Source organism: Botryllus schlosseri, chromosome 2, assembly GCF_051294905.1.
Source record: "Botryllus schlosseri isolate E-star chromosome 2, Bs_hap1, whole genome shotgun sequence".
Classification (NCBI taxonomy): domain Eukaryota; kingdom Metazoa; phylum Chordata; class Ascidiacea; order Stolidobranchia; family Styelidae; genus Botryllus; species Botryllus schlosseri.
The window spans coordinates 27,827,254-27,836,386 of record NC_137237.1 but is presented as its reverse complement, the minus strand read 5'-3'; the positions used below and the strand labels follow the sequence as shown (position 1 = coordinate 27,836,386).

The 9,133-nt window shown below is 42.0% G+C and overlaps 1 long non-coding RNA gene across 1 annotated transcript; it reads left to right on the top strand.

Annotated features, from left to right (window-relative positions):
- The first annotated feature begins 6,391 nt into the window (after positions 1 to 6,391).
- Positions 6,392 to 7,270, top strand: LOC145434344 (uncharacterized). The gene is made up of 2 exons (XR_013913350.1): positions 6,392 to 6,856; positions 6,897 to 7,270. It is a non-coding gene; the product is annotated as an uncharacterized LOC145434344 (long non-coding RNA).
- Positions 7,271 to 9,133: the final 1,863 nt, after the last annotated feature.

Sequence of the window (9,133 nt, the reverse complement as noted above, 5' to 3'; positions counted from 1 at the left end):
GGGTACTCATCCCCAAGAAAAAAGTGCGCAAGATTTATAGAAATGGGCATTGGGCATATGGGCATTGGCCATTTCCGCGCCACAACACACCAAGACATATTAAGTTTTCGGTCATGTATGCGACTCCAAGAAGTGTGTTTAACGATCGGCAGCGAGAAAACTTTGGCCGAACAGGACTGCCCTTATGCTGACCGAAAACTTTTCTATATATATACAAAATACTGTCTTGTCAATCTGAACCTCACGAGACAAAACCATTCCGCAGGAAAAAAAAATATTCTAGTGAAGAAATACCAATTTGAAATCGTGTGCGTCTTTTAGTTTAGAAGCCTACGTTTGGGCGATTCTATATATTTTTGATATAGCAAACAGGAGGTCACGAAATAAAATGTTACGGAATCATACTAATGGGCCCTACAGTTTCCAAGACACCTCACTCGGCTCTACCGGTAAATCTGATTACGTGACCAGCCAGGACAACAAATTTATAGCAACATATATGCGATTCCCGATCATATTGACCGATTTTATCATGAATTATCGAAAATTTTCGCGCTTCCCGCTGGCTCACTAAGCAGTACAAGTACAATTAGTTTCGTGGCAAAAGCGAACAAGGTGATAGGGAGTAGGTTTATCACCCTATGGGATCCCAAGACAAAAGTTTTTTTTTTTTTGGGGGGGGGGGGGGGGGGGGAGAACTGACGAAGTGCTGTTTTGCTCCTGCCAACGGGTATACGCCCGAAGACGTTTAATTATTATTCAGGGGCCTATCTTTTCAAACACATGCACCTGCATCGGCTCTACCTGTAAAACTGATAACGTGAACAGAGAGAGGCTGAAAAATTGATGGCAATATATATGCAATTCCCGATCATATTGAGCGATTCAATCATGAATTGCAGAAAATTTTCGCGCTTCGCACGTCTATAGGCGTTTAAAGCTAACTTACTAAACCGCCCCGAAAGCAGCATAATTGGTAGTCCTATAGCTCACGACCTAAGCGTCCGAATAATTTGATAGGTCCGGTGTTTATCGAAAGCTATTCCAAAAACTAATTGAAATCTCGCCAGGGCAATAACTATTCCGAAATAGCTACCAAAGGTCGATTGTTCTGAACAATTGGAGCGCAGCAACACATGATCATAACAATGGCCAATGGCGTCAAGCGATTGATCGGAACAATGCCAATTTTCATATTTTGATGACTATTTTGGGTCCGTTTCATTGCCCTGGTATTCGTGCGGCCCCAACTATACTCTGAAATTCTAAATTTGGCCCTGACACCGAAAAAGGTTGGGAACCACTGCTTTACACTGTGAACCTCTTTCATATTTTACAATTCTTCACGTCATAAAGCATCTTTTGTTGAATTTCATTGCATTTCAACTTCGGACCAATCTATGCATGGCGCTGGCAACTTTAAAGAAATCAACACCAAACGAGCATGCACCTTGTTGCAAAAGTCTGCTCGAAATAATCAGCTTTCCGTGTGCGCGTATTTAGTGACTCTCTTATGTAAGCTTACCCGCTATCAGACAACAGGAAGAACGAAATACACCACATGTAGGTAGGTATAGGCGTTTAATTTTAAATCCGAACATTTCATCAAGGCTCTGTGCACCAATGTGCCAATCAAACATTAGTTTACGGCGATTCGGGCTAAACGAATTCCAGCGTATATATTGTCCTGTAAACGTTGGCTTCCGGTAAACCGAAGTGACAAAGCTAATACCCCGTTTTTTCCACTAGAACAGTGGTTCCCAATCTTTTTGTATTCCTTCCCCACTTCAGATTTACTCCGAATCTTCATTCCCCACTACCCAAAACTATCGTCGTATTTCCTGTTAACTTTTGTCATTACGGAGCAGCTATTTACTTGTTTGAGTACACAAGACACACAACACACACCAGTACGCAAGACAATCGCCTAGAATGGCAACATGAAACGTAATGTGAACCGATACCGCTAACCCTTAAAATTTAGCGAAAGCAATATTTCACGTGGTACTGGTCGTGATGGATGCATGCGTTAGTGACTCCATCATTGGTTATCTGCAGTTAAAAATGAGTTTTTGTGAACAACACGCAATATAATTTTCGTTCCATAAATTAGAGAGCAGTTAACTGGTAACGGTAATCGCGCATGTGTAAATATGAAGACTATCCTGTTTAACAAATGCGTCTATTCCCCACCAGAAGCCATTGAATTCCCCACCAGTGGGAAATTTCCTACTATTTGGGAACCACTGCACTAGAACGTTTAAGAATGGTAACGAGTTAGCACGCTCTCTTTCAAATGTGAATTTTAGTGCTCTCTTTCAAATGTGAATTTTAAAGACGAGTGTAGAGAATTCAAGTTATCAAAAAAGCCATCGAACTCCGTCTCATTTTGACAGATAACAAAGGTGTCCTCGACATAGCGACGGTACATGAATGGAGGCTTGGTTTTATCTGCGGCGAAAAGTTTGTCTTCATGGAATCCCACAAATATAATAGCTAAAATCAGGCCAAGAGGGCTACCCATAGCTACACCGTCGGTTTGTATATACATGGTATCGTTAAAACTTAACTCAACAGAGCAAGTAGCCGTATTAAGAAGTTCTAAATGGTGCTAAATCACCACCACCATATAGCGCGTCCGTGCGGTGTTTGCTAACTTGTTCACAGCGCAATACCGGTAGCAAGTTCAGAAACCCGTTTTACACTCTCCTCGATGTAAATTGATGTATCAATAGTCAGATGCTGAATACATTGTGTGGTCGGGCCTAGACCGTTGAGGCGTCAGCTAAATTATATTCCCTTGCAAGTCCTCGTCGAAATTGTTGGCAAAGCGACGGAAAATATAGATTATTTGTGATTATTATAATATAGATATAGCTTTTGCTAGCTCTAGTTAATACGTGTTCTGACGTTTAAAAGTCAGCATGTATTTCAGCATTGTTGCATAATGTGGCATGAGTCGTCGCTAGGTATCTTGTACAATGAAATGTAGGGCTAGGTATTAGCAATATGACGTCACATTTTCACGCTCGCGTTCGCACAAAACCTTTCAAAAACGTTCGGGTTCGCACAAACCTGAACCTTTCAGGTGATCACACCATCGCTAAATTTAGTGTCTCTGTGCTGTGAGTAGTAGCAGTACAGGATCCATCTTGATTTTTTATGTTTATTGTATCATAAAAACCAAATCCGTGCGATTGGGGTGTTGGCTAGTGGCTACTGTATATCTTGTTTATGGGGTACTATCGGTAGCAAGTATAGAAACCCGTTTTACACTCTGCTCAATATCAATGTAGCAAGAGTCAGACGCCGAATACTGTACAATGTCAGGTATGGCCTAAACCGTTACGGTGTTATATTATATTCCCTTGCAAGTCCTCATCGAAATTGTTGGCAAAGCCAGGGAAGATATGAATTTTATGGGATTATTATAGTATTTGATTACACCGGTTGATACATCTAGTGACGTTAAAAAAGTCAGCATGTACGTCAGCATTGTGGCCTGAGTCGTCGCTATATGTATCTTGTATATTACTTCACTGAAATGTGAGGACTGGAATAAGCAATATGACGTCACGTAACGTCATCGGTTCACGTTCACGTTCACATAGAACCTTTCAAAAAGGTTCACGTTCAAACGAACCTGAACCTTTCAGGGGTTCTCACCATCCCTACTAGTCACGTTTACGTTAGTCACCTCTACCTGGTCGTAACGAAGAGGGCAGGCAGATTGGTTATCAATATTGTCCGAGACACTCAACAATCATCAAAGCTGCCAGGAACCATGGTGTTGATATTATGGTGTCGCACATTATTACTAGCCTGCACTTCACTGCAATGCCCATTTTAGAATTCACACTCCTGCCGAACACAAAGCACAAAGCCACAGTAGCCGAGCACCAATAAAATCTCTTACCTATTACCCACCAATCACCCTCCAGGTTCCCACTAAACGATTAGTAGGTAGTTGGCCGCTCTGATAACAAGAGGTAGCCTACTGTCAAACCATGTTAACAATTAGAGCCTGATCTTTCGGTCATATTTTATTGCACATGTACCCGAGTCGGATATTATGGAGTGTTTGCAATTTGGGCTTAAGAAAGTACAGAACTTCAATATTGGAACAAACACTATGTTGATGATGCCCAAAGTATATTTCCGCGCCCAAGGTTGTTAGGTTAGGAAGAGTTAGGTTTAGGAGGGCGCGGGAATATTTTTTTTTTTTATGTTTATTCAACTCAACGAATATACCCATCGCCCTGCTTACTACATTTTAGAGGCTCATACATTTTAGAGGCTCATGAGTTAATTAAACATACCGCAAATAAGTACAAATCAACATCACCAGGTATTTTTATGTTTATGATGAAACTACTTAGCTTATACTGTAAAAGAGTTTCGTTATTGAAAAACACTGTAACATGATAAGTATAATATAATTTATCTTATCAGCGCGGCATAGTACATTTGAGTAAATTCATTCAGTTAGCTTGTGTTTATTATAAAATTACTTGGTTTCCGAATCTTATCTAAAACTGAAACTGTCAAGTATCGGTAAAGTAGTCTTAAGGTACAGAACTTTAATACACGTTTTAATAATATATTCATTGCAAAATATATTAAAACCCGAAGCTTTTCGAGCTGACACTCTTCAAGGGCAATCGTCAGCAAATGGAGAATTTCAAAAACATGCGACTAGCTACATTGCATACAACCAATTATGACGTCATAGAAACAAACAACATGAAATACAAGCAAACCACGAGCGCAGCTCGTGGCCAAATTTTAGATTGACTAAAAATTCCTTCTGCTGACACAAGTGCGGTCGTTGGATTTTGTTATATAAGTCGATTCCAGTGCAGACAGATGGAAATGAGTGCGGCCTCTACCTAATATAGAGAATCTTTCATCGCGGTAGTTTTTAGCGCAAGTTGCATTCTCAGCCAAATGCTTGCCGATGGCAGAGCCATGGCTTGATTACGTTTTAGTAATTGCAGATCAGTTACGGCTGAATCTTCGCGAGAGTCCAATGTGCGCGATCTAATACGCTCGGGACATGTTGTTTGATGCGTTCCTGCAAGCGCTGAGTTCTTCTTCCCACGTACCGAAAATCACAGTGGCACTTGAAATCATAGACTATATTGCTTTGTTGAGAAGCAGGAAGAACATCTTTGCGCGTTGCAGGAAGCAATTATTATTATTATTATTATATTTAAAAGCGATTTTAGTGACGCATATAACAACTATGGTCTTTTGCGTCACGACGTAACGGTTGCTAATCGAATCGATATTGCGATAAGTAAATACAGTCAACTAAACATTTAGTATTGTCTTTTTGTCTTCGCAAGGAATTCCCACAGCAAAGGTAATATATAATCACTTGTTATTACATTTTCCATGGTGAAGAGTACTCTCAGGTCCATTACGGCAGCTCTAAACTGGCATCTTTCATTAACGTACTTTGCACACTCCATAATAACGTGCTCTGCAGTTTCTTCTACATGGCATGTGGTACAATCAGGGGTATCGGAGCATCCAATTTTGTTAAGATAGGAGTTGAGACGACAATGTCCGGTGCGTAATCTGAAAATGGTGGTTTCGGCACGGCGTGGCGTGGTAAAAGTAGGTAGTTTTGTGTATATGTCAGGGCAGAACTGTTTGAAATGTGCTCCAGAGGCGGTTTCAATGAAACGTTGGTTCCAGTCTTGCCTACAGCGACCTAAAATCAATGAGTTGGCCTCGCTAGAAGTAAGATCTACACTTTGGTCAGCTAAGTCATGGGCCGCAGCCTCTTTCGCAAGTCGGTCAGCGACTTCGTTCCCTTCAATACCACAGTGTCCTGGAATCCATACAAAAGAAATATCTCTATGGCTTTCATGTAAGAGATGGTGAGTTAGTTCTAATATTTGATATAATATTTGATTGGTAATATAGTTAGTTATTTTCACCAAGATAGGTTTTCAACGACAGCAATGCACTCAAAGAGTCACTCAGAATAGCAACACGTTCGATGGAATTTTCTGAAATCCATATCAGTGCATCGAATATTGCTTTCAGCTCAATCGAGAAGATTGATAGGAGTTTCGAACATACTTTTGATGTTCTTATATTGCGATCGGGGATGTAGAAGGAGTACCCAGCACCGTTGATGTTTTCAGATCCAACGGTGTAAACTAGCATTCTGTTTGGGTATTGCTCAAAAATATAATCTCTGAATATAGCATCGACAATGTGACTTGGTGGATCGCGTCCGAGGGCTGTTTGTAATGATGTATCAATCATAGCGCATTTCAATAACCAAGGGCATATGGTTAGAGGATGGTCACCTCTGACTTGCAAATCATCCAATATTTGAAGTCGGGATAAGAGATTGAAAGTCACAAATCGGTCGGAGAGTAGATTGTACATTTCCTCCCATGAACCCTCCAATAAACTGCGTGCTGGGTTTGATTGTTGTGTTCTGATCTTGGAACGGTACTTGAGACAAAGATATTGGTGCCTTAGAAAAAGGGGCATGTCGTTACACGAGGCCTCTAATACGCAGATAGGGGTGCTGGACATGGCACCGCAAGAAAGTCTCAGAGCTTGATTTCGGATTGATATTATTTTCGTGAGGTGTGATTTCGGTGCGAAGAAGTACGCTTCGCTTCCATGCCATACTCTATGATGGGTCTTATCAGGCTCCTATACAGGGTTAATAGCGTTCGAGTGGATGCACCCCAAGATGTGCCGGATACCATTTTGAGTAAATTCATGCGCTTTGCGCATTTGGATGCAACGTTAGATGTGTGTATCTTATAGTTGAGTCTTTTGTCAAAAGTGACACCTAAATATTTGAAGGATTCCACATACCTCAGTTGATGACTTCCAAGTTACCTCAGTTGATGACTTCCAAGTTTGAGTACAGGTTGTGCATAATTTCGCTTTTTCGTGAAAACCATTGCTACGGATTTCTCGACCGATACCATAAAACCCCACTTTACACACCATCGATGGATCTGATCAAGGGATGACTGAATGTTTTGAGCAAGTTGGTCAACAGCAAGACCGGCCTCCCAAATGGCACAATCGTCCGCATAGAGCCCCATGTCTGACTCGATAACTGTTGGAAGGTCATTTATCATAATGCTGAATAACAAAGGGCTAAGCACACTCCCCTGCGGAATACCATTTTCGGTGAGGAAAATGTCGGATAACGTTGTCCCGATTCGAACTTGAAAAGTACGGTCGTGTATGAAATTGTTGATCCAAGAAAGACAAGGCCCCGAAATACCCATTTCCCGTAATTTATGGATGACAGCAGCCCTCCACACCATGTCATATGCTCTCTCGATGTCTAAGAAGACAGCTAAGACCGATCTTCCAATATGGATAGCTTTGTAAGTGGCATCGTGTAATCGGAGAACATGATCCAGGGCCCGCCGTCCCCGACGAAAGCCACTTTGAGCTGAGTGGAGTAAGCCGTGCTTTTCTAGATACCAAGATAGTCGCTTCATAATCATCGTCTCCATCACTTTACAGAGGTGGCTGGTTAAGGCTATAGGACGATATGACTGTGGGTCTGATCGGTCCTTGTTTCCTTTGGGAATTGGAATAACAATCGAGTGCTTCCAGCTGCGAGGGGCAGTCCCATTGCACCATGAGTTATTTATCACCGAAAGCATACTGAGTAGGGCATCTGGCGGGAAGTTTTTGAACATGGAGTAGCAAAGAGTGTCATGTCCCGGGGACGTGTCTTTTTTCGACTTCAGTGCTTTCTCAAGCTCTGCAATCGTGAAAGGATTGTTCAGAAGAGTATCGTTCCTATGGTGTTCGACTTCTATGAGGAGTGAAGCTCTCAAGTCCAACCTATGACGGTAATTCAAAGAGCTGCTACAACGTTGGAATGTCTTCGCTAGTATTTGTGCTTTTCCTCTTTCATCAGTAATATAATTGCTCTCAACTTTCAAAGATGCCACCGAACTATTAGAAAGATTGCCCGAAATAGAACGGACGACACTCCACACTTTCTGGAGATTTCCCCTGGTGCCAAGTGTTTCACAAAAGGATCTCCATGATTCACGTTTCGCTGTTAGTATCACTCGTCTGCACTGTGCCCGACTACGTTTAAATTCAGCAATGTATTGCGCATCAAACGTTTGCCTCATTTTCAAAAACGCTGCCTTCTTCTTTTTCACAGCCCTGGCACAATCGTCGTTCCACGATGGTACTGATGAGCGACTGTGACTTCTCTTGATTGGAATGGACCGGCTGGCCGCACATAATACATCACTAGTGAATTTGTCGACCATGGCGTCAATGTTGTTCCCTAAATTTGGCACCTCGGGTAGATCAAGGATCTGGCGAAAGCTCGCCCAATCTGCCTTCGAGAGGGCCCAAGTAAGCGGACGTTTGTTAGAGCGGGGTAGTTTAGCCAATAAAGATGTCAGTATGACAAAATGATCACTGCCTAATAGGGAGTTTGTCACGTTGGTAGAGCACGAGTGTGCGATATCTGCCGACGCCAGTGACAAGTCGATGAGTGAGGCCCTGCTCACTGCGTTGTATGCAGTATTGATGCGAGTTGGACTCGTTGCGTTCAGAGTTACCAATCCATGCCGATTTATCGAATCATACAACAAGTGACCTCTGCGATTCGAGTTTCCAGCACTCCATGACCAGTGATGGGCATTGAAATCACCTAATATCAAAGACCTGTCGGACAGGTCACCCAAGAAGTCTAAGTCACCATCAACAACTCGGTACTCGGGAGAGCAGTATATGTTACAGATCCGCAAACCGTTCACTTCGATGCACAGCGTATCTATACCACCACCGGGTGACTGAATATCGAGTATTCGATAAGACAATTGCTTATTGATTAAAATGGCTAGCCCACCACTGCGAAGTGTTTTATCTTTTCTTTCCATGATGTACCCTTTAATCTTTGGAACATATTTACCAATAAGATGTGTCTCTTGAATTAACATAATATCAGGAGGCGTAGGGAGTTGTTCTATAAAGTTCTTCAGTTCAGGTAAGTTCCTGTATATTCCTCTGCAGTTCCATTGCAGTATAAGAACACCAGCGTTCTTATACATTTTGTGGAACTGCGCTCAAAAGGCTTTTCAGTGATTCAGGGTCGAAAGAAACG